At 37.1% G+C, this 25,200-nt stretch overlaps 1 protein-coding gene and 1 long non-coding RNA gene across 6 annotated transcripts in view; one reads left to right on the top strand and one right to left on the bottom strand.

The window, feature by feature from the left end:
• pear1 (platelet endothelial aggregation receptor 1) overlaps positions 1 to 23,998 on the bottom strand; it is a 55,645-nt gene extending 31,647 nt beyond the window's left edge. Inside the window, exon 1 of one of the 3 annotated variants that reach the window (XM_079625130.1) lies at positions 23,744 to 23,998. The gene's annotated coding sequence lies outside the window, so the exon portion shown is untranslated. The remainder of the gene's footprint in view (positions 1 to 23,743) is intronic. The other 2 variants (XM_079625128.1, XM_079625129.1) reach the window with 2 other exon arrangements.
• LOC307005225 lies at positions 1,506 to 2,750 on the top strand. 3 transcript variants are annotated; one of them, XR_013799237.1, is made up of 4 exons: positions 1,506 to 1,639; positions 1,843 to 1,854; positions 2,168 to 2,276; positions 2,616 to 2,750. It is a non-coding gene; the product is annotated as an uncharacterized lncRNA (long non-coding RNA). The 3 variants fall into 3 exon arrangements; XR_013799238.1 differs by having other exon boundaries at positions 1,843 to 1,907; XR_013799239.1 differs by lacking the exon at positions 1,843 to 1,854 and having other exon boundaries at positions 1,532 to 1,639.
• Positions 23,999 to 25,200: the final 1,202 nt, after the last annotated feature.

Raw genomic sequence — 25,200 nt, 5'->3', positions numbered from 1 at the left:
AGAGAGAGAGAGAGAGAGAGAGAGAGAGAGAGAGAGAGAGAGAGAGAGAGAGAGAGAGAGAGAGAGAAAGGTTGCATAATAGCTCTGGACCCTATGGACCCAAATGCATAAATAGTCTTTCATATAACAACTCATAATAATCATTCCAGTTCTCCTCCAATTCCACAGACCACTGACAAATGTAGCAAAGAGCAGATATCCTGGCAGGATCCAACGAACACGCGCTCATTCAAGCAAAGAAACACATATACTGAAACTGCCAAACCTGCAATGAAGAATATTGGGGAAAGACTGGAAAATGAGAAAAATAAGCTCTTAAACATTCAACTTGTCTTTCTAAATCGACTGTTGTAGAAGTCCACTTCAACAAAGAATGAGATTTATGTATTTTTGTTAAAATAACACATAAACCTCTTTGCCCCTCCAGAGAGCATCCAAAGCTGACATCAGGACTTGAGGACTGAACACAAATTCATGACCATTCACATCGGAAAATGAGCGAACTACAACTGGAAAGCTGGAAAGCTGGTGTATTCAGCCCTTCTGTTTTAAGAAATATAGTGGTGGGAACACAACAGTAACCAGATCTTCGGCCAAGGGTGCTTATCTCTGAGTGAGGTCATGCGTCTGCTCCTCAAATTGTCTGTTAAAACACACAATTTGTTGTTGCAGTTCATATGAATTTTTTTTAGATTTCGTTCGATCTTAATAGTTTGTTGCACACACAAGAGAACAGTTTACTGCCCTCTGTGCTTGATTATGATTGGTCAATTGCAGCATTGAGTAGTCAACTAATTTTTGTATAATAATGAAACTTCTTCATTGTCCATGGCAAAATAATTTTTAATCATTTTAATAAGTTATTTAATAAAGAATAATGTTTAGTCAGTCTGTCATTAAACATAAAGCCTGATTAACCCTGCACTGTAAAAAAATTCCGTAAAAATACGGTACAATGTACCATATTAATTTGAAGGAATTTTCCATATTTGTCTTTTACAGGACTTTTACCCGTATTTTGAATTACGCGTTGCATTGTGGGAACTAGAACCTGATCGGCGCGAAAAGTTTGAGACGCAACCGCCATTACACACGCAGATGACCGCGGCCAAAGTTGCTTTATAAAGTCGGATTTCGGATGTGTGGAAGTTATTCTGACACTTCTGTGGTAAAAACCGAAAATTATATTTAGCTAAGAGTCAAATAAGCTGTTTACGTAATGTTATTTGGTTGCCACCCGGCTTGTTAGGCAAATGAATGTCGGAGCCGTCGCGTTTATCATTTTATGCTTATCGTCACACATTGAAATATTTATTTCACACTCGTGGAAGTTCCCCTGGTTGTATGTGTTATAGTGTCCTCGTTGTAACTGGTTTATTGGCTTTTATTTGGTCGGTGATGCGGTTTATTTCGTGCCGAGCGCACCCGTTAACCAGGATGAAGTGCAGTAACGTTAGCGCTACTCGTGTTTTTGGAGCAGTTTAATGGCTTCAAACAAAAGCCACCAGATAAAATCGTCGAGAAAAGTAAAGGCCATTTAAGACTTGATTTAAAAGGCATGAAGATACAACGTGAAGACTGTGTGTGAAGATGCAGTACAGCTGGATAAAGGAAAACACCACGTTTTCTTCCAAATGAGGTAACGTTACGTTAATGTTATGTTTACGTTAGACTTTTTATTGTCTTGTTTTTGTTTTAGACGACACACAGACATTATACACACACGACACATATGACTTTAAACCCTTAATAATGACCTTGAAAGAATAATTTAACATGACTGCTATTATACTTTATTATAGTTTGTTTCATAGTTTCTGTTGTTTTCTTATCTATTGACAGGACTTTCCTTATGTAACAGTTAAGTTACTGTGCATCCCAAGCACTACCCTGCATGCTCCTTATGGGTTTGTATTTTGTTTTATTAGTATTTTATTATTATTAATCATTATGAGTTCTCAATATTGGCAAAACACATTTAAATTTAAAGTCTGAGGAAAAATGTTTATAGAAAAAGTTGGTTGCTGAATAGCCCCTTCAAAGATTTTTACGCTTATAGGTCAGTAGAAAAGCATTTTATAAGGAAGATTTAAACAACTGTTTTTGGAGCGGTTTTCTGAAGTGGTCGTGTAATGTTTTTCATTTTGTAATATCTTATTTGTTTAAGGTGATGGGCTTTCAGGATTGCTGTCATTCAATAAGTTATTATTGACCACATCTCCTACCCTATTGAGGCAGTGAGCTACAAAATGGCACTTATCCTGGAGTTCATAAAGGTAAGCAACACATTTTTAATGAATTTATTTATAGAGCATGTTGTTGTGTTACTGTTTATAATTGAAAATAATGAAACGTATAAGGTATAGTTGAGCAGACAAGCTAACATAACATGCAATTGGAGTCCACTGGAAACAGAAGTCTTAGCATTTAATACAGTGTTTGAATTTGAAAGAATTAGGGATGGCAGTTGATAATTTAACGAACGTAAAATACTGTACGATTATTTTTCAACCTCAACCTGGTCTGCATGATACTTTGTAGTTCAATTTCCTTCATTTAATTTCGTGTGTAGCTAAAAACATATATTTTTTTTCTTATGCAACTTTCCTGTGCAGAAATCCTGAATGAAGGTCGAAAAGGCTGAGATGAAGGAAACCAAACGTCTACACATTCCTCCAAGACTGCTGAAGTTCCTGTATGAACAACTGAAAATCCATGTAAAGTTTAAAGGGATAGTTCACTTTGAAATTACATTTTGGTGTGTTTTAGCTTACCTGAAGTGCATCCAAGATGTAGGTGTCTTTGTCTCCGCAGTAGTTTCAATTTTGATATTTTTAGGTCAAACCATTCTTGTCTGTCAGTCATATAATGCAGGTATATAGGTACTGTCTCCAAAACCATGCAGAGAAAAGTCCAAATTAAAAAATGCCCCATCGTAAGTGCACATTGATGGCCTAAGACACGAAACAAGCGGTTTGTGTGAGAAAACGAACAGTATTTATATCGTTTTTATCTCTTTTACACAACCACGTCCATCTGATCTGTTTACGTAGTCTGCGTAAGCGCCGTAAAGCTCCGGAAGTGGTCTCCCGGATGAGTTCGCGCGAGCTTGCGTAAATGTATTTTTTTACATCGGTTTAAACATCCCGGATAAGTGCAAACTAGTACCATTTATATTAGCCATCCTACCTACAATCTCTGTTCTGTGCATAGGTTCTGGTGTAAACAATGAGTGACGTCCACACGCAAGAGATCACTTCGCCTTCCGGCGCTTACGCAGACTAAGTAAACAGATCACTTGGACGTCGTTGTGTAAAGGAGATAAAAACGATATAAATACTGTTCGTTTTATCACACAAACCGCTTGTTTCGTGTCTTAGGCCATCAATGTGCACTTACGATGGGGCATTTTTTAATTTGGACTTTTCTCTGCATGCTTTTGGAGACAGTGCCTATATACCTGCATTATATGACTGACAAGAACGGTTTGACCTAAAAATATCAAAATTGAAACTACTGCGGAGACAAAGACACCTACATCTTGGATGCCCTTGAGGTAAGATAAAACATACCAAAATTTAATTTCAAAGTGAACTATCACTTTAAGCTTTTGTCAAATCTCAAAATGGACCTTTAACTGAACATACCGAAGAAGGAAATTTTTTCACGGAAGTTGTTCACTCCAAAATTAAAATAATGTAATTTATTACTCGCCCTCCTGATGTTCCAACCCTGCAAGACTTTAGTTCATCTTCAGAACAAAAATGACGATTTTTTTTAATGAAATCTGAGAGCTTTCTCTTCCTCTGTTGACAGCTTACGCAACTACCACTTTCAAGCTCCAGAAAGGTAGTAAAGACATCATTAAAGTAACATGGTGTCCTAACCAGATGCGATAAGATTCTAGCAACAAGCTGTTTTTTAGCGATCTATATTTTGTGAGAAAAGATGTTTTTTTTCTTCACACAAAACATTTGTGCACATTTATTTCATAAATTTGAGGTTAAACCACTGGAGTCACATGGATTACATTTATGTCTGTATACCTTTCTGAACCTTGAAATTGGTAGTTGCGTAAGATGTCAATGGAGGGACAGAAATCTCTCCGATTTCCTCAAAAATATCTTAATTTTTGTTATGGAGACGAATGGAAGTCTTGTGGGGTGTGGAACAACATGAGCGTGAGTAATTAATGGCAATTTAAATTTTTTGGTGAACTAACACTTTAAGGAATATGGTGTTCTCTTACAGAAAAATGGCATTAACACTAACATTTCACTCTACTATTGACTAAGTCTAAAGCTATTTTTAATGATAAAAGCAGCAGACCTGTATTCGTATTGCATTTGTTTTTGTTTCTTTCTGTATTGTATTTGTATTGTATTGCATTTGAAAATGTTTTGAATCTTGACTTTCACAGTTAAGTTTTTTTTCAAAGAATTTTGTGAGCTATTTGGTGCAACACCAATATTGTGCAAGTACCTGCTCATGTTTTCTTTTTTTAATTCTGTCTCTTGTTTGTTTAATGTCTAAACTTATTCCACAATACAAGCACTTTTTAATGGGTCTTTGTACATTGTTTAATTTGTCATATATATTTATATGTATATATCTTTACTCATTAAATGCATTTAAGAATGTTTGCATGAATATTTGTACAAAAATAAACCATGTTAAATTTGTATATATGGTTCTTGAATTATTTGCCACCAAAATATATGGTATAAAATTTCTATAAATATAGAAATTTCTGTATAAGGATTATCCGTTAATAGTACAGAAAATGTACTGTTAATATACAGAATTTTCCGTTTTAGAGGTGAAGGAACTGTCCGTAATTTAACGGAAAATGTCCTGGTAATTTTCTGCCAGTACATTATCCGTTTTTTTACGGAATTATTTTTTACAGTGTGAGTTTATTTTGCATAATACCATGATCTGTCTGAATACTCGATTCTGATTGGCTGGAAGGTGCGCCTTAACATAATTTAATGCAGACGGATTTCCAGTCAGCTAAATCACTGTTCTAAATGAATGTGTTACAAATCACAATCTCATGCACACACATGGACAATTATGAATGAGAAGAAACATACAGGGGCACATAAACATGTTAAAATAAATAAAATTGCTTCTCCACCAATAAGCTTATATTTCTGAGCACAAAGTGTTTTTGAAGTAAACCAACTGTGTTTTACTGCATAATCCAAAATCTAACAACCTGTAAATAAAATAAATGTTGAAAATAAACTGTTATTCTAATCGGTCTTATTTTGTGCTGCAAACATCAATTAAACTTGTCTATGCTGGCAAGTGACCATATAGGCATGATAATCAACTTTAATACACACCTAACTTCGCGTCAGGTGGTTCTTTGCCTCCATGTGTGCATTAAAATTGTTAGCTGTGAATTATCCTTTACATAATCGCCAGACTGTACGAGCTAAACATTGCATTAATATTCAAAGCCAGAAAGAGACAGAGATCATGAGTAACCACTCAAACCAAAGTCAAACTCAGTTTCGTCCACATTCAACCTCAGCAAAAACAACCTCATCAGAACATCTCAACAGACTGAGAGTGAGTGAGCGAAGGATTACAACAGACTATTATAATGATGGTCTGCCGCTGACCAGCTCCTGTTCTGGCAATAAGCTTGTAAGTTATTTGCCACACTGTTGTTTACCTTGCCAGAAACAGACAGAGAGATGAGGTCAAGGAATAATGCAGAGCTGACTGTCATTTGACCAAAACCCCAGTCCTGGCTCAGACGCACTAACTCCAGTTAAACTGGTAAATCTCAGTTACGGTAAACTGGCGTAAAAGCCCCATAATATAAAACATCTGGGGCTGAATTTCAAAACACTCTCTCAGCCTCCGCACCACAGAGTGTTTAGCTGGCTGTGGTCTGATGGGTTCAGTGTGGCACCACATAGTGTGTGTCTTTAAGTGTGGGGGTGGGGGGTAGTGAACCCCTCATCAATAAACCAGAGGTTAGTGAGTCAGTGCAATACTGCACCCCACCCATTTTTCCATGTTTAATGCTTCAGCAATCTCAAAGACTGTGGAGATGTGTATTTCTACGGTAAAGGCTTGGGTTTGGCAAACCCACTGTCTTTTTTGTATTGTTGATTCTTACTGTAAAATAATTGTTTATGTCTCTACTAGAAAAATAATTATCATGCCAAACGCTTCACGATTTTTGCTGGCTGGTTTTATGCAGCTTGGTGCAATTTTGTTTACGTACATTACCTACCTCATAAAAATCATTGCAGCCACACAGGAGCAGAGGGGTTTGCTGGGATTGTGGGAAGGCGTCATATAGGGTCTGGGGCTGAACCGCCAGAATATCCACTTACGAGCCATTCAAGCCATAATTACACTGGAAAAATACATAAACTGGCAGCTAGAGGCTGTTCTGATGCATCTCAAGTGACAATGGATAAGTTTCAGTTGGAATGTGACTTTGTGAAGACAGCAATTTGTAGGTTAAAAAAATTGAAAAGTGTTTTTTATGAACTATTATAATTATTTCTGAATTATGTAAATTTCTAGTATCTTCATTATTCACCATAACCTACAGACCAGTTGAGTTAAACTATTAAATTTGAATTCATAGGTCAGTGTTATAATGACATCCTTTTATTTATTTTATATATACGTAAGCCTGTGTATAATTCATAGAATTACATAGAGTAATTCAAATGTATCTCTTTGCCTGGGATTCTGTTGTTGTATTTGTCTGTTTATAAATTCTCAAAGCACATACATGTAAATTTAAAATTTGATTTACATTATGAAATAAATTATTTAATAATTATTTAATTTAACATTACGTATGTCCTTTAAAACAAAAATGTGTTTTAAATGTTACAATTTAGCAGTAAATACCCCCTAACATCCATAGAAAGGGAACAACAGAAGAATCTCCACATATGATGTACAGTAATATCTGAAATGTTGAACTCTACTCTCAACCTTTGAGGCCTTATTAGAAGCTGTTAAATAATAATAATAATAATATAAAATTCTGCAAACAGCAACACCTTTCTGTTTTTACATTTAACAGAAAGACAAAACACAGAGCTTTGAGGGGAATGGCCGTTCACAGCACAGATGGATTTGTAATACTGTTCTTTACAGTATGAGTAACAGAGGTCTCAAACCCAAACACTCTTAGCAGATGAAGTGACATGTTGGCTGCTGTCTGCCAACCCTTAAGCTAAAACACCCCTATACCCAGCTCTCACATGCTGTTGCACAAGTAATTGTGATGGAAACCATATAAACACTCATGGAGAGAACTGCATGAGAAAGACAATCATGCCTCCTAAAATAACCAGCAAGTCTCTTTGTAAGACTATTCTAAGTTGGGTATATTTGTGTATTTCTATTTCAAATGAAATGAATACTGGTCAATCAATCTGAATGATTTGTTAATAAATTACACTTTGGATACGTTGGATACGCTTTTATGGTGTTTTTATGTTCTTTTAGAAAGCTCCAGTCCCAATGTAATTGGAAAAGCGCAAATTTCCTCCTTTTCTGCTTCACAGAAGAAAGTCAAACAGGTTTAAATGGAATGGAGTGAGTAAATGAGCACCCGTTCAGTTAATACTCTGCTTCAGCTCTAGCTTTAGGATTTAGCGAGACTGACAGTGTCTGCACTCGTTGGGTTTGGCTATGAAACAGAAGCTTATGTCATGCTCTGCTCTGTGGCCGGTCTGTAGCTTCTCTAAAAAGGGAAAAACAGGATATGTGGGGGCCCTTCCTTCTTTATCGCACTCTCTCTTAACACTTGCCATCTCTCTGGGGTCAGACACCACTCTTCCACAATCGCAAAGACCGACCTGACCGCCTGGCACACATCAAAGATCCTAATTCCAGATATCCATCGGAGACAACACCCCTACATCCGCTTCATGCAGCTCCGGGGCAAACTTGACCTTGTGCGTTTGTGTTGGTGAGTGGTAACTGATTCTAGTCCTGAGGGTAATGCCCAGCTGGCTTATGTCATACCCGCTATATCTGTATGACCTCACGCACGCCTGGACTAGTCCCACAGACACTACGATACGCCTGCTGTCATCCCAACAGTTGTGTTGTGTTCATGCTGATGTATGTTTTTAAGAGTCAGGAAAAAAGACGACAGTCCTCTATAAACAGAAAAAAGTTTCTCATCAGGGTGTGTTTTGTGATAAAAGCCGAGCCCGGTCAGTACAACCAAAAATGGACAGATGAAGCTTTATTTTTGGCTTTGTCTGTTGTGATATATCAGCCTGAGTGTTTTAAGTGGTGTTAAGTTTTCTGCCATTTAAAGGCATGGAGCTGAGAGCTCCTGAGGCCTTGTGGGGGACCTCACAGTTTGACAGCTGGTTCCTTCTAGACATTGTAGACCATATAACCACAGAATACATGACTGTGGCTCAGCTGGGGCCTAAGACACGTGTTGGCCAAACAAACAAAACACATTTGAATAAAAATAAAGGGTTTTTATATATATGCACATATTTTTTTTTCACGTGTAGGTGCACACAACCCAACCACACAAAATCAAATTATATTCACATAAAAGCACACACTCGCGTTCACAAACCATGGTGAGTGTCGCAATGCTAAACCAAACCCTCAGAAGCAGAGATAGGCACTTCTGAGGTTTGCACTCTTTAAAAAGACATGACCAAGCACCACCATAATTATATGGGCCACAATTTATATGGCCCAGAACATGTAGAGGCAAAAACCAAAGCAGAAAAAAAAACTCTTTTTGTTTTAAATTTTATTTTAATTTCGTATTTGAAAGTAATTTAATTAACTATAACTGTTATTATTGCCTGTAGATATCTTATAAAAAAAGAGAAAAAAAGAAAGGTGTAAAGTGAAACATCCACCTCCATGACTCAAAACTATGACATCTAGACTATTTACTCCTGTTATGAATGCTTCATCTGAACAGGAATTTGACAATCATTTCATTGGCATGTTACATTTTCACTGCAGCATGACTCTTTACATCCTTATCTCGCCGGAAATGTTTCCTAGCTTACCTCTTCCTCCTACTCACTTCTTCCTCTACTCCTCCTCTTCCCCTCTGCCTCCATGTGGTCAGAGATGTCTACCCACAAATATCAAAATCTGCCCCACTATGAGTGAGTCATTTAACCTGTTCATAACTGCAGAATCATTGTTCCAGAGCCACTTCAGGAGCTCATAATTACTTGACATTAGTTTCAAAAGATGGTTTTGAAACTAGAGGAAATGTTCAACCTTTAAAACCAAGAGTAGGTTTAGACAGTATGATTTGAACTTTAGAAAAAGATAATTATTTTCATTTTATTTGCTTCCTAGTCTAGCTTTAAACCTGACATGGTACACTATGGATATTGTTGACACTGTGATTTTTATTTTATTTTACCCTATTGTAAGTCGAATTGGATAACAGTTTCTGAAATGCATAAATGTAAATATTCTCCGTTCACATATAATCCCTCAACTAAAATCAATGCAAAATGTACTGTAAAATATACAAGGGCTTATTAGTTCTCCATCAAACCACCATGAACTCAAAGGTATTAGTAGATATGTGAGCAATTCTCAATCTAAACAAACTCAGGGCATGAGAAACTCATATATTAAATGAGATTACAGAGGATGTAAGTTCTGTAGAGGCTTTGAGATAAATTGCAAGCATGTTTTTCAGTTTTTGTTTCTCCTAAGGGACAGATGAGGTTACCCTCTTAATTTCAGCCCACATAACCAAACATGACATCATGACCATTGCTTCAACAGGATTTATCTTCCTTGTTTCTCCAAAAACACACAGCATAAACAAGCATGGACAATATTCTTCCATTACAGAGATAAAAGGAAAACTGGATACTCTAAAATCTCATAATCTTTTGCTTATTGCACTTGGGACTGTGGCCCAGTTTAGTTAATTGCTCTCTGAAATTTCTGTCACAAAGATTGTTAGGCCGAAAGACTGATAGGAAGAAGATTGAATTTAATTTTAGCTCCAGCCGTGCTGCAGACATGTCAATCACATCTTCGTGAATGATTGGCCAGTAGACTGCAGGACAGAGATGAGCTGCGTTTCTCCTGTCAGTACAACAAAGCATGCAGTATGTCATCCACAGAGAGGAAATGCTGAACAAATGTGTATGTGTGTAAAGAAACAGCCACGGCAATCGTCGAGCATACTCGATCTCCACGTGCACGTACGCCTATATACACAGCTCTCTTAAAATGGGGGGTCTTTACTGTGACGCCCCCTCCTCTGCTGGCTAAATTGATTACAGATTTCCATGAGTGCAGAGCTGGCTTGTGTATGTGTGTGAGGCCCTCAGGAGTCTGGGCGTACTGTCAGAACACATGTGAGAGAGAGAAAGGAGGAGAAAAAGAGTGCCGCGGTCCCAATAGGACCCAAAGGAACATCACTCCAGGCTGGAGACCCAGAATCACAGCTGTGGAGTCAGCTGAGCAACCTCTCAGTGAGGGACATTTTCCTGAAACAACTTCTGTCAGCACCATCAACGTAACAACTGTGGAATTGTGCAGTGAAATATAAAGACCATAAGAAATATGAGCTCAAATCTAGACTTTAAAGTGACATCAAACATTAAAACGTGAAATTTACAATAGAAAACATGAATACAGGTGATTCAGAAAGAGTTCCCAGAAATGACTCATTCTTGATAATTATTTTGTAGATTTTGTTATAGCCTAATTATTATTTTAAGATTTAAAGATGACACTATTTTAGTCATCTCTATAATTTTATTTGAATTTCATCTTGAACCCTTTAAAATTAAATGATATTTCCACGTTTTTCATGACTGTGGGAACCCTATGAGTGAAACATTTATTTTGATGTAAAATCTTTTTTTTTTTTTTTTTTTAGGTGTTCAAGCACGAAGTGCTGAAAACCTATTGTAATTGTACCGATTTTTATTATTAGGTGTTCAAGCACGAAGTGCTGAAAACCTATTGTAATTGTACCGATTTTTATTATTATTATTCTCCTGTAAAACGCATCGTGCAGCCCAAACCGTAAGTCCTAGAGACTTGAAACTTTGCCAATGGTAGTACAAAAATCGAGGAGAGGTTATCAAAATATGAGCCCGATTGGCCCATAGGTGGCGCTATAGCAGCAAATACGCGAAACTGGTCATATCTCCTAGACCGTATGTCCCAGCCTCAAGTGTCTTATATCATTGGAAAGCTGGACTCCTGAAGAAAAAAACGTATATCTCCGATTTTATTTCCGGTAGGGAAAATTTTCCGCCATTTTGAATTTTGTTGTAAACATACTTTTGTGTACTAGTCCCTGGTTTTTTGCCCAATCGGAACCAAACCAGTGCAGAAATGTTCTCTGGAGTCTGCAGATAAATAATGATCGAAAAAAAGTTGAATTTTCAAATCGGGCTCGCTAGGGGGCGCAAAATAAACGTTGTGGGAGGAGCCTATTTTACTAAAATGCCTATAACTCGAGAAGTAAACGAGGTAGCTTCACCAAACTTGGTACACATGTGAAGGAGGTCAATCTGAGGTCACGATAAAAAAAACCGCGTCGATTGGCCACATGGTGGCGCTGTAACCAAGAAAAAAACATATAAACACCTGACCGTTTGTCCGATTGACTTGAAATTTGGTATGCAGTGTCTTGGCCCAAGGCCCCATGTATGTGTAAAAGGATATTGGCGTATCTCAAAAAACATGGCCGCCATTGGCCAATTAAGTTGAATCACCTATTAGACAAGGTTAACGGAGGCCAATCAGAACGAAACTCGGTGGGCGTGTTCAACTCATGGCCCCAAAGGTCTGTAAGAGTTTTGAAAGAAATCGGACACTAGTTGGCGCTAACGAGTTTTAAGGCTCTGTAATCACGTGGTGTTACAAATATCGTCACAATATGCATATCATTTGATAGATCTCCTCATGGTGAACATATTTGCCTCAAGAACCACTGCTGTCAATCAAACCGTTTATTAAATATTCACGAATATGTTAAAAACCTACTTTTGCGAACTAGTCCCTGGTTTTTCTCCCAATCAGAACCAAACAAGTCTAAGACAATTCTCTGGACTCTCTAGATCAATAGTTATTGAAAAAAAGTTGAACTTTTTCCTTTGGGTGGCTGTAACAGGGTCATTTAAAAAAATGGGCGTGGCAAATTACACTCAAAAGCCTATAAATCCTAAACAAAAACTCAAAACTTCACAGAAATTGGTAGGCATATGTGTCATAACATGCTGAAGAAGCACAACGAGTTTCATGGAGATCGGACCATATGTGGCGCTATAACTGTTAAAAAGCTTTGAAAACCATGTATTCCCTATGGTGACTTGCCTGTATTGGCTGTAAATGGTATTTTCCATCTCTGTAATCACGTGGTGTTAAAAACATCCACATAATATGCATATATTTTGATAGATCTCCTCATACTGAACAACTTTGCCTCAAGAACCACTACTGTCAATAAAATTGTTCATTAAATATTTGCTATTATGTTAAAAAGCTACTTTTGCAAACTATATTGACATAAGTGGTTTAATACTGCCCCCTTCTGGTCACTTGGTCATACTACTCACTAATATTGTTCTATAATTCATATTTAGACTTTATAAAATCACTATTTTAACATTTACAATCACATTTTGACAAAATTCATCTATTGGAGTATTACTATTGACAATTGTATCACACTGAGAAATGGGAATTGTGGAAGTGAAAGTGAAACGGAGGCCGCCATTTAGGCCACGCCCCCCGCAGTACAAATTCACTCATAACTCGAAAACGGAAAGTCGTTGCGCGCTCAAATTTTGATGGTAAGGTCCTCTCCAGGCTCTTAATCGAAATCTATTGTCGCGGAGCTCAGGAACGCCCCCCCCCCCCCCCCCCCCCCGCGAATGTCGAATTCGCGAGACCTCCAAATTTGAACGGCTGTAACTCCCGAACCAGACCACCCCGATCCTTGTGGAATAGCTTGTTGGAAAGGGCCCGTCCCCGCCTAGCTTCGATTCGATTTTCGTGCGATTTGGCCCGGGCATTCCCGAGATATAAGCCAAAAAAGGATTGCATTTGAACGGGAATAACTCCCGGCCCCAATCGCCCACCAACACCAGGATGGTCTCATTACACAGGGCACCTCGAGCACTATCTAAGCTCCGATTTTCAGATTTTTTCGCCTTCTCGTTCCCGAAATATAAGTGAAAAACCAAATTTCCATTCATTCATTCACTTCAACTGTAAGATAGAGGCTGCAATACCAGTGTTGTCCACTAGAGAGAGCAGCAGGATTATATTTGTAATCTTTTTATCAGCTTTCAGCATTGACTAACAAACAAATGCTTAAAGCTATATCTTTGTTATTTTGATGGACGTGTAATGTGTGTAAGCATGCATAATGGAGTTAACATGGATAAACTGGTTTGGTTTAGTGCAAAATACTGGTAAAAATCAAGACTTGTAAAAGTACATGTTAAAAGACTATTAATAAGTAGAATGTCCAGCAGAGGGCAGTAGAAGACCACTTATTGGCTCACTTTCATTTTACATGTATATATTTAGACACTAAAAAATCCCTTACATAACGATTAGCCTACTATTATAACACAATCATATTTTGTCAGAGTTTATCACTTCATTTGTTCTGATGCTTCACATTATTGCTAGCAACGTGGTAAATCGTGGTAAATAACGCTAGAAACATGGTAAATCATAGTAAATAGGGTAAATCATGCTAGAATGTGGTGTATCATGGTTAATCATCCTGTAACATGGTAAATCATCCTGTAACATGGTAAATCAAGGTAAACAAAGATAAATCATGGTAAACTATGGTAAATCACGCTAGAATCATATTAAATCAAACTAGAATGTATTCAATTGTTGTAAATCATGCTAGAACAGGGTAAATCATGGTGAATCATACTAGAACTTGGTATATCATGGAAAACTATGGTAAATCATACTGGAACATGGTAAGTCATGGTAAATCATGGTGAATCATACTAGAACATAGTAAATCATTATAAATCATCCTAGAACATGGTAAATTGTGGTAAACTTTGATAAATCATGGTAAACTATGGTAAATCATGCTAAATGTATGGTCAATTGTAAATCATGGTAAATGGACTTTTCTATCTATTATGTCAGTGGTTAAAAGCTTGCTAAATACAACTTAATGTCTTAAATGCTTTAATGTGCTCAAAGGCCTTAAAGGCTTGAACACCGATAAATGCTGCTTGCAGCTTTAATTATTATTATTCTCCTGTAAAACGCATCGTGCAGCCCAAACCGTAAGTGCTAGAGACTTGAAACTTTGCCACAAGGTAGTACAAAAATCGAGGAGAGGTTATCAAATTATGAGCCCGATTGGCCTGTAGGTGGCGCTATAGCAATCAATTGCGCGAAACTGCTCATAACTCCTAGACCGTATGTCGTAGACTCAAGTGTCTTATATCATTGGAAAGCTGACCACCTGACGTAAAAAATGTATATCTCCGATTTCATTTCCGGTATGCAAATTTTTCCGCCATTTTGAATTTTGTCAAAAATCTACTTTTGCAAACTAGTCCCTGTTTTTTTGCCCGATCGGAACCAAACCAGTGCAGAAATGTTCTCTGGAGTCTGAAGATCAATAATGATCGAAAAAAAGTTGAATTTTCAAATCGGGCTCGCTAGGGGGCGCAAAATGAACGTTGTGGGAGGAGGCTATTTGACTAAAATGCCTATAACTCAAGAAGTAAATGAGATAGCTTCACCAAACTTGGTACACATGTGTAGGAGGTCAATCTGAGGTCACGATAAAAAAAACGCGTCGATTGGCCACATGGTGGCGCTATAACACAGAAAAAACATATAAACACCTGACCGTTTGTCCGATTGACTTAAAATTTGGTATGCAGTGTCTTGGCCCAAGGCCCCATGTATGTGTAAAAGGATATTGGCGTATCTCAAAAAACATGGCCGCCATTGGCCAATTAAGTTGAATCACCTATTAGACAAGGTTAACGGAGGCCAATCAGAACGAAACTCGGTGGGCGTGTTCAACTCATGGCCCCAGAGGTCTGTAAGAGTTTTGAAAGAAATCGGACACTAGTTGGCGCTAACGAGTTTTAAGGCTCTGTAATCACGTGGTGTTACAAATATCGTCACAATATGCATATCATTTGATAGATCTCCTCATGGTGAACATATTTGCCTCAAGAACCACTGCTGTCAATCAAACCGTTTATTAAATATTCACGAATATGTTAAAAACCTACTTTTGCGAACTAGTCCCTGGTTTTTCGCCCAATCAGAACCAAACAAGTCTAAGACAATTCTCTGGACTCTCTAGATCAATAGTTATTGAAAAAAAGTTGAACTTTTTCCTTTGGGTGGCTGTAACAGGGTCATTTTAAAAAATGGGCGTGGCAAATTACACTCAAAAGCCTATAAATCCTAAACAAAAACTCGAAACTTCACAGAAATTGGTAGGCATATGTGTCATAACATGCTGAAGAAGCACGCCGAGTTTTATGGAGATCGGACCATATGTGGCGCTACAACTGTTAAAAAGCTTTGAAAACCATGTATTCCCTATGGTGACTTGCCGGTATTGGCTGTAAATGGTATTTTCCATCTCTGTAATCACGTGGTGTTAAAAACATCCACATAATATGCATATATTTTGATAGATGTCCTCATACTGAACAACTTTGCCTCAAGAACCACTACTGTCAATAAAATTTTTCATTAAATATTTGCTATTATGTTAAAAAGCTACTTTTGCAAACTAGTCATATTGACATAAGTGGTTTAATACTGCCCCCTTCTGGTCACTTGGTCATACTACTCACTAATATTGTTCTATAATTCATATTTAGACTTTATAAAATCACTATTTTAACATTTACAATCACATTTTGACAAAATTCATCTATTGGAGTATTACTATTGACAACTGTGTCACATTGAGAAATGGGAATTGTGGAAGTGAAAGTGAAACGGAGGCCGCCATTTAGGCCACGCCCCCCGCAGTACAAATTCACTCATAACTCGAAAACGGAAAGTCGTTGCGCGCTCAAATTTGGATGGTAAGGTCCTCTCCAGGCTCTTAATTGAAATCTATTGTCGCGGAGCTCAGGCACTTGGTTTAGTGCAAAATACTGGTAAAAATCAAGACTTGTAAAAGTAAATGTTAAAAGACTATTAATAAGTAGAATGTCCAGCAGAGGGCAGTAGAAGACCACTTATTGGCTCACTTTCATTTTACATGTATATATTTAGACACTAAAAAATCCCTTACATAACGATTAGCCTACTATTATAACACAATCATATTTTGTCAGAGTTTATCACTTCATTTGTTCTGATGCTTCACATTATTGCTAGCAACATGGTAAATCATGGTAAATAACGCTAGAAACATGGCAAATCACAGTAAATAGGGTAAATCATGCTAGAATGTGGTGTATCATGGTTAATCATCCTGTAACATGGTAAATCAAGGTAAACAAAGATAAATCATGGTAAACAAAGATAAATCATGGTAAACTATGGTAAATCATGCTAGAATTAAATCAAACTAGAATGTATTCAATTGTTGTAAATCATGCTAGGACAAGGTAAATCATGGTGAATCATACTAGAACTTGGTATATCATGGAAAACTATGGTAAATCATACTGGAACATGGTAAGTCATGGTAAATCATGGTGAATCATACTGGAACATAGTAAATCATTATAAATCATCCTAGAACATGGTAAATCATGGTGAATCATACTAGAACATAGTAAATCATGGTGAATCATCCTAGAACATGGTAAATCATGGTGAATCATACTAGAACATAGTAAATCATTATGAATCATCCTAGAACATGGTAAATCATAACTTTGATAAATCATGGTAAACTATGGTAAATCATGCTAAATGTATGGTAAATTGTAAATCATGGTAAATGGACTTTTCTATCTATTATGTCAGTGGTAAAAGCTTGCTAAATACAACTTAATGTCTTAAATGCTTTAATGTGCTCAAAGGCCTTAAAGGCTTGAACACCGATAAATGCTGCTTGCAGCTTTAATTTTTTTTTTTTTTTTTCAAAATCTGGTTGTTTAAACTGAAGAAATAAATTATATTATTTGTTTACAATAAAAAAGCAGTATGGTCCATCTAACTACTACACTGTAAAAAAATCCTCCTATTTCAATTTTAAAACTCTACTTCAGAGGAAACACTTTAGAAAACTGTTACTCGCACACCACTGTTGTACGCGCACTGTCCTCGCAGTCACAAAAATTGGACTGCACGCGGACAAGGTGTGTGTACACCCAAGGACCCTCCTGACATCACACGGACGGTGCACGAATGCAGACAGTGTGCGGATGCAGATGACTAAAGTAGCCTATACTTTGGGCTTTAGTAGTCCAACATTTTTTTAGTTATTGATTAGCTAATAGTGAACTACCACATTCGACTAAGCACTATTACTTATTAATCGTTAATCAGAGTTTCTTGTTAGTTAAAGGGATCCTATTATGCTTTTTCACTTTTCACAAACAAAGCTCAAACAAAGTCCACTCCAAAGGGTGATATTTTATTTAACGGAATTCACTTTACAAGAACTACAACAAACGACTCGTTTGGATTACAATGATTTTTTCCCGGGCTTTATGAAGTCACAATGTTACTAATTTAAATAGTCTCCGCCCATAGAATATGCAAAAAAGGGGATGAGGACTGGGTAAGCTGCTGCTATGGCAAAAAGACTCTGTTTCCAAAACTCATTTGTTTTGGCTGACAAACTTAAGAGCGGTTAAATATATTTTAAACTGCTCCTGAACATTATAACCCCAACGTGCTGCACAAACACAAAAGCTTCTCCTGAAACGGAGCTGTTCTGCACTGTGGTTTGTGGATCACAACTTGTAAGCATGTCTTATTATTTATGGTTGCACTTTCTATTAAAAGATCCAATTATAATTTATTATAATTCAAATTTATTTTACGCTGTTGATCAATGTAAACAAAGGGCAAAGCTTTGCCTCTGCTCGCCTTCTAGCCAACATTGGTGTTAAATAGTGTTTACTGTATCGTTTGTAAGCTCTTGCTTTTGTAAGACTGTTCACCGCCCCTCAGGAAAATTAACCTTGGTTTTGTGATCGATTACTGTTTGTATAGTTTTCCGACAACATCGTATCTAAAATGTATAAGAAAAAAATAAGAAAAAAACATACCACTCTGAAACATCCTGTGAAATTCGTGCTTGCACAGTCCGTGCATGAATAATCTTCTGTGTGATCATATTGTTTGTTAACATTTTTAAGTCTCAATCGAGCTTGAATTGGTTTGAAATTGATGCCATCCTTAATATTTACACCTGAGCAGATGAAACTCGCGGTTATGGTAAGGGGAGTGAGTCGCGTGACATTTCCCAAATGCGCTTCTTCGCTAAGAGGTGCCAATCACAACACACTGAATCAGCTAACCAATCACAGCACATCTCGTATTTTAGAAGGAAGGGCTTCATCGAAACAGGAACTGTTCGGCGCGCAGAGAGGTGCTCAAATGTAAAATATTTGAAAAATAATGTTATTTTTTATTTTTTAAATCAAGCATAAAAGCATATTCTAGTACACCATAAAAACAAAATCAAGACTTCGTAAAAGGGCATAATAGGACCCTTTTGTTAGTAGTTACTTGAGTGTTAGCATTACTCATTTTAGTGTAAAGTGTTACCAGATGAGTTGCTGCCTTAAATTAAGTATAATCAAATTAGCTGTACAAGTAATTTCAACTTAAATTATATTAAACTGACTTTTTAGTTTAACTGAATTTTGTATAACTTATAAAAAAGTTGAAATTGCTTTAATTATTTTGATGAGTTAATGCAAAAACATATGTTGCCATGACTTATTGATTACACTTTTTTTTTTACTGTGAACATAATTAGTCTTTAGACAGAACAGGTCAGAACAGACAGAACACAGCTTCACTATTCAGAAAAAAGTAGCTTATTTAAGTGCAGTTCGTTTCATTTATTTAATTACAATTAGCTGTCCGCTGCTCTGTTAACAGCTGCTCAGACCGTCTTTGTCATCTCCGTGAGAGAGGAGGCATCATGTAACAGCAGTATCACTAAAGTCCTCTCACTATGTTTCGAGGATCACCATTTCGTTTGCCTTGGTTTGGTTAATGAACTGCCACAAGAGTGAAGTGAGATAACAGACTCCAACCTCCCCTGCATCTGGTCTAAATCAACACGCTGTTGGCTGGCAAATTTATTTGCAAACACTAATATGGACTCAAGCTCATTCTGCGCGGTTAAGAAACTTTTCATATGTGTGCTTTTTCCCCTTCTCCGTGTTGTTTTATTGTACGGGTCTGGGCAGTACTGCATGTCCTGGGTATAGTAAAGCTGTCCCACACAGGAATTTACCTTAAGAGGCCCATTTATTTATGAGACAGAATAGCAAACATTTGGATCAGAATGAGGTGGCCGCTATATGCCTGAGCAGACAGATGGACAAACTGCAGCAGGTTGTACTGATGATAAAGCTATCATGATGCTGTGATGAATGGATGCATGTCCTTATTTTTACATTTATATTTATTAATATTTTTTCCCAATTTCATTTATTGCATTTTCAGAGATTTGGACCAGGCCCGGGTCCATTCAATCGAGTGTGACACACAACGCCAAGCCTCCCCTAAGTGCAAAGAGGAGTACAGCAAAAAGCATTAGGACAGAATCCAGGTGTGTGATGAAACCAAAGCCCTCGCATTTTTCCAACAAAGTATCTTTGCAAAGCAATGCTAAAATATTTTTCTGTTTGCCAGCTTAAAGATCTGCTGTTTCTCTCTCAGCTTTTGACAGAATGTATGGGGATAATGCTGGGATAATGTTTGAATGAGGGAATTCAGGGATTTGGTACCACGCAATATCACTGCATCACCCATTTGCCATCACTCATCTCCCTAGAGGAAGTCCACTCGCTGCCAGTACATTCCTCCTAAAGCTTTCTGATTTACTCAACTGGCCATCGCTGCAGAGCCCTTCTGCAGAGTGAGGAGGAAGCCTGCTCCCTTTTTATCGCCTTTTTTACAGCTGAAAAAAATAACCAGATGTTTCTGAATCTGAGCATTTGAGAGTAAAAAAGGTTTTCACCAGAGGAAAAGAAACGCATCCGTCTCTGTCTGCCCCTAAAATGACTCCATGGAAATGCTTCTAGATTCTCCTCCTCTCATTCCCATCACAATGAAGACAATATTTTAACCCCAATCTGGGTTTCTCAAATGTTAAATAGTCCCTTGCCATATTGGCCAAATGCATTTTCAAAACTCTGAATAGGATGTCAACTTTAAAGGTGCGCTTAGAAATGCAGGCCATCAAACAGTAAAAAATAAAATATTGTGAAATATTATTAAATATTCAAATATCTGCTTTTTATTATTATTTTAATATATTTTAAAATCTAATTTGTTCCTCTGATGGCAAAGCTGAATTTTCAGCATCATTGTCACATTACTCCAGTCACATGATCCTTCAGAAATCATTGTGATTTGGTGCTCAAAAAGACACATTATTATTGTCAATGTTGAAAACAGTGATGCACATTTAAAGGATTCTTTGATTTATTTGAAACAGAAATATTTAGTAACATCATAAACGTCTTTGATGTCACTTTTGATAAGTTCAACGCGTCCTTGCTGAATAAAAGTAATAATGCATTTAAACGCATCTGAAGACTATGAGCTTATTGATATGTGTAGGTTGTGTGTGTATTTGACAACAAGGCAGAAATAACAGGATGAGAGTTAGAAGGAGAGACAGAGAAAGAGGGCAGGTATTTGCCAAATGCTGGACTCAGGATGTCCTGGGCACAAGAGAAGAAAAGAGGAAACAGAGGGGTAATTTCCTGTGCTGCCAACAAAATCTGCGTCAAAACTAAATTAAAGCTTTTTTCCATCTAAATATTTCTTCCATTTGGATCGGATGTGCTTGTGGATCCATGATTTAATGTGCATTGTGTTTACAATTCATTGTCTGTAAGATAAATAACAATATCCGAGTCCTCAGGTCTCTACTCCTCTCATTTAGCAGAACTCCAGGGAGTTTACCAGAAACAAACAAAAGGAAACATCTTGAGAGAAAATACAGGTCTGTCACCCCGTGACCATTTCCATTCGGTAGACACTACACACACACACACACACACTCTCTCTCTCTCTCTCTCTCACAATACACATGTATTGTCAAATCTATCTCTTTCTGTCTCTTACACACATATAAAAGACAGTGTGTCCTGACCTCATATTTTACCACAATGAATTTTCCGATTGGATCTCATGGGACAAACTTCAGCACAGTGCCAATATGCCTTTTCCATAATGCTGAAGGAAAAGATGAGGAGGGTTATTATTTTCCCCCTGTCGTCTACCTGATTTAAAATACAACTCTGGTACGCCAGGAGGACAGCGGTATAATTGATCGGTTCAAATGTCAGTCGCAAATATGAATGAGTGGATTTTTAGGTAACAATGACTTTGCTCCGACTGATATAATGAGAAACTATGACTTCGGAACGACTTATATAATGATTTAACTTCATAACCTTGTTCTGAATCACAACAAACACAAGACAAGCTTTACAGCTGGTTGTGTCATTATCATTTTTCAAGAGTTCTCCACTTATACACTTGTATAAGATTTACAAACACAGCTATGTTTTTATATTTCACCCTAGATTGTTTGTCTTTTCTTCCGTGCAAACGGGCCCTGCAAAACAACATCACTTTCCCCTCTCCTAATGACTACCAGCAGCCAGCACTGCGGCTCTGCTTCAAGCCTCTCCAAGATCGACAGACTTTCACATCAGAGATCTTCTCACTGACTCTACAACTCTGTGGTGGTTCTGCAGTGAAAATAAATGAAATGAGTTAACAAAAACGTCTCTATCCATTAGAAAAATAACAACACTTTAAATAGCACTCTTAAAAATAAAGGTTCCAAATGAAGGTTTTTGCAGTGATGCAGTAAACAGTTCTTAAACAAACCAATTTCTTAGTATGAAGAACCTTTTAAATATTTAAAGAACCTATTGTTTAATGAAAAGGTTCCATGGATATTGAAGGTTCTTCATGGAACCATCGATGCCAATAAAGAACCTTTATTTTTAAAAGTGTACTGTATAAAGGGATGGCAACAGCTTTAAGCAGAACCCTGCAGATCCAAAGCCCTCCTCTGGCCTCTGTCTGCAAAAAGCATGAGTTAGAGAGGCTTATGTAAGCATGTGGTGGAAATATTACCCACCGTCTTCATCCGTTAACACAACACCCCCATCTCATCACCACTGACCTCCGTATGTTCTTTTCTCCATGCTTTTTTATTTTGCCCTGAACTGAACATATAAAGTCACTTTAAAGACACTTTAGAGATTTACAAAACTTCAACCCAAATATTAAATTATCTTTTTTTAATTGCTTTACAGAAAACATTTTAGTTTATTAGCTGCTAATTTATAATTAATTTCATGACATAAATTACCTAATAACACAAGCAGCTACTGAACCAAGAGGCTAATCCGAAGAATTTCAGTTAAAATGTCAGTGCCAACCCAGTGCACATGGCCCAACAGAGAAATCATATCAACAGCAGATGTGTTTTTATGAGCACCTCAGTATGCTGCTGTCAAGGTGAAAAGTTTCTCCTGTGGAAATCAATTAGAGTCTCATGCTCTCCAGATGTGGAACCATTGGCAGGTACTAGTAATTCTTCCTGTGCTCCTATTCATAAGTTTGACCCGTTTATAGGGGATTGTGGTCTGGAACAAAAAGATGGCGAAACAAGTAGTGGACTCATTTTAATTGTCTGGAATCCTCTAGAACTAAGGTCAAGGTCAACATCTCTTGGGTTAATGTGATTTTTTTTGACCAGTTACGGTTTGGCGATGCTGGGGTTTGCTTGTTGCTTGTATCTGCAAGCTATTAACACTCCACAATTTCAGGTGGGAAATCAACACTCAAATAATGCAATGCTGTTGGCAAAGACAAAAAAACTCTGATATGACTCAGAGACAAAAAAGATAAAATGTGTTTAGGATAGGGTGTCAATCCATACTGTCCTTCACATTACACAGCCATGATTCAGATATTTGTATTATGACAAGCTCAATTCACTCTCTAAATACAAATTGAGTGCAATGTTTAACAAATGTATGCTATTGTATTAGCCTAAGCAAATCGTTTATTTTTTTAAATATTTTTTTTAGGACAAAAACACATGATGGATAAACACAATCAGTCTTTCTCCACCTGCTCCAAATGACATCTGTCTCAGATTTGTTCTGAAAGAAGTCAATGGACATTTTTGTTTCAACAGCCTAATTACAAGAAAGCCACTATTTTTCAGATGTTTTTAACAATAAAAACAATGTGTGAGCTAACGAAAACTACCAATATATGTTTATCCTGTTTTGAAGTGTGCATTTACAATACACACTGATTATACAACTTTAGTTTGTATGAATTATACGGATTGTTTGAACTGTAATCAATTTAAAAGTGAACCCTAAGAAAAAGCAATCACATCAAAAGCATCTAGCCTACTTCAAGAAGTAGGCTAGGTCAGGACAGAAGATGGAAACGTATACACAAAGATACGAATAAAAGTAGGCTTTACAAAATTGATGAAAGGTATTAAATTGCATTGCAGTTGTATTTTGAGTAGCGTAGTAAACTTTCTTACCTTAGGCTACTGGAGAAGTGGCATTGGACTTTATTAATGGAAGAGGTTCAGCGTTCCGAGGACAACGAAGACTCTCTTAGAAACGAACGTCCTTTTGTATACTTTATAAACCTGTAAATAAGTTTTGGAGCTGAGTCTTGCTCCCAAAATGATCGCTAAACCGGTGTTCGCGTAACCATTCGCTATATCTCTATCCTATGCGCTGGAGAGCGCGCGACAGGGACAACTGCAAGACAATTGAGTCGCTAGTGCGCGAGGAGTGCACGCGCTTACGCCTACTGTATTCTGTCCCTCCCTCCCACTGTTTAGTTATCGATTCTAAGTATTTTAATGTCTATTTAGAATGGTGAAGAATTTCCATTAAAAGCCATTAGCTACAAAACATTATACAATTAATGAAATAAATGGATGAACATATTTCATGTTTTGTATGTCATTCCATGCACTACACATGGTATTTAACACTAATGTGTTAACCCTCATGTTTTGCTGAGATGTACTCACGGTTTTTATGTTTGGGATCCCAGAGACCCCAATGTCGTGTTAAAATGATGGGAGTAGCCTAGTTTGACTAAATTCATATTTTTCTTTCAAATTATTTGAATACAGTACTTTACTTTGACCTATAATAAAAAGCAGCAGGCAAATATCAAATTCCCCCTCTTTTTTTACCACACAGTATTCATGCACTTTTCAGAAATGTGACTAGTATCCATTCTAGTTGCTTGGGGTCAAACAATGTTGAACTTTACAATAAAAGAAATCAAAAGAAGAAACTGGCAGGAGTGTATTATAGTTATAGTTGACTCAATGTCATGGCATGATTGTTTTAGCATGGTCTGGAAAGTTCAATTAGGGATATAAATGGGGGTGTAAAATGGAAAATGTAGGATCTGGAACATCAACAAAGCAGCCATCTTTCTAAATTACTATTCAGAATGTCTGTTCAAAAATAGCTGGCCAAAAGAAGGCTAACAAAAATGATTGGTAAGCTACTGCACTGAAGAGTCCGTGAGAATCACTTCCTGCTGGCTTTATGAGGGGTCCGTGAGAATCACTTCCTGCTGCCTTAATGATAAGTGATGCTCCGGGATGTATTTCCCCATCTGGCATTGTATGAACAGATAACACTCTGTAATTTAGGAAATAATAGAGAATGAAGGAAAACAGAGTTTCCGTTTTATTAAGACATCAGCAAAAGATAGGCTGAGTCAGTTTTGGCATCAGCATATCATCTGAAGACAGGAACTTCACTTGCACATTGTGGGTCTTCTTGAAATTCCCCAGGTGATCTGTTTCTATTGTTGAAAATATTTGAATAAGTAGGCTATATAAAAATTTTTTTCATATGTAAGATTTATTGCATTTTTAAAAAGGTCTAATGCATCCCAAATATATTATACTACTATATTTTACAGCAGTTAATCACAGTTCTTGACAGTGATGATAGGCCAGTT

The sequence above is a fragment of the Phoxinus phoxinus genome, assembly GCF_949152265.1.
Source record: "Phoxinus phoxinus genome assembly, chromosome: 10".
Lineage (NCBI taxonomy): Eukaryota > Metazoa > Chordata > Actinopteri > Cypriniformes > Leuciscidae > Phoxinus > Phoxinus phoxinus.
This window is presented reverse-complemented; position numbering and strand designations above follow the sequence as displayed.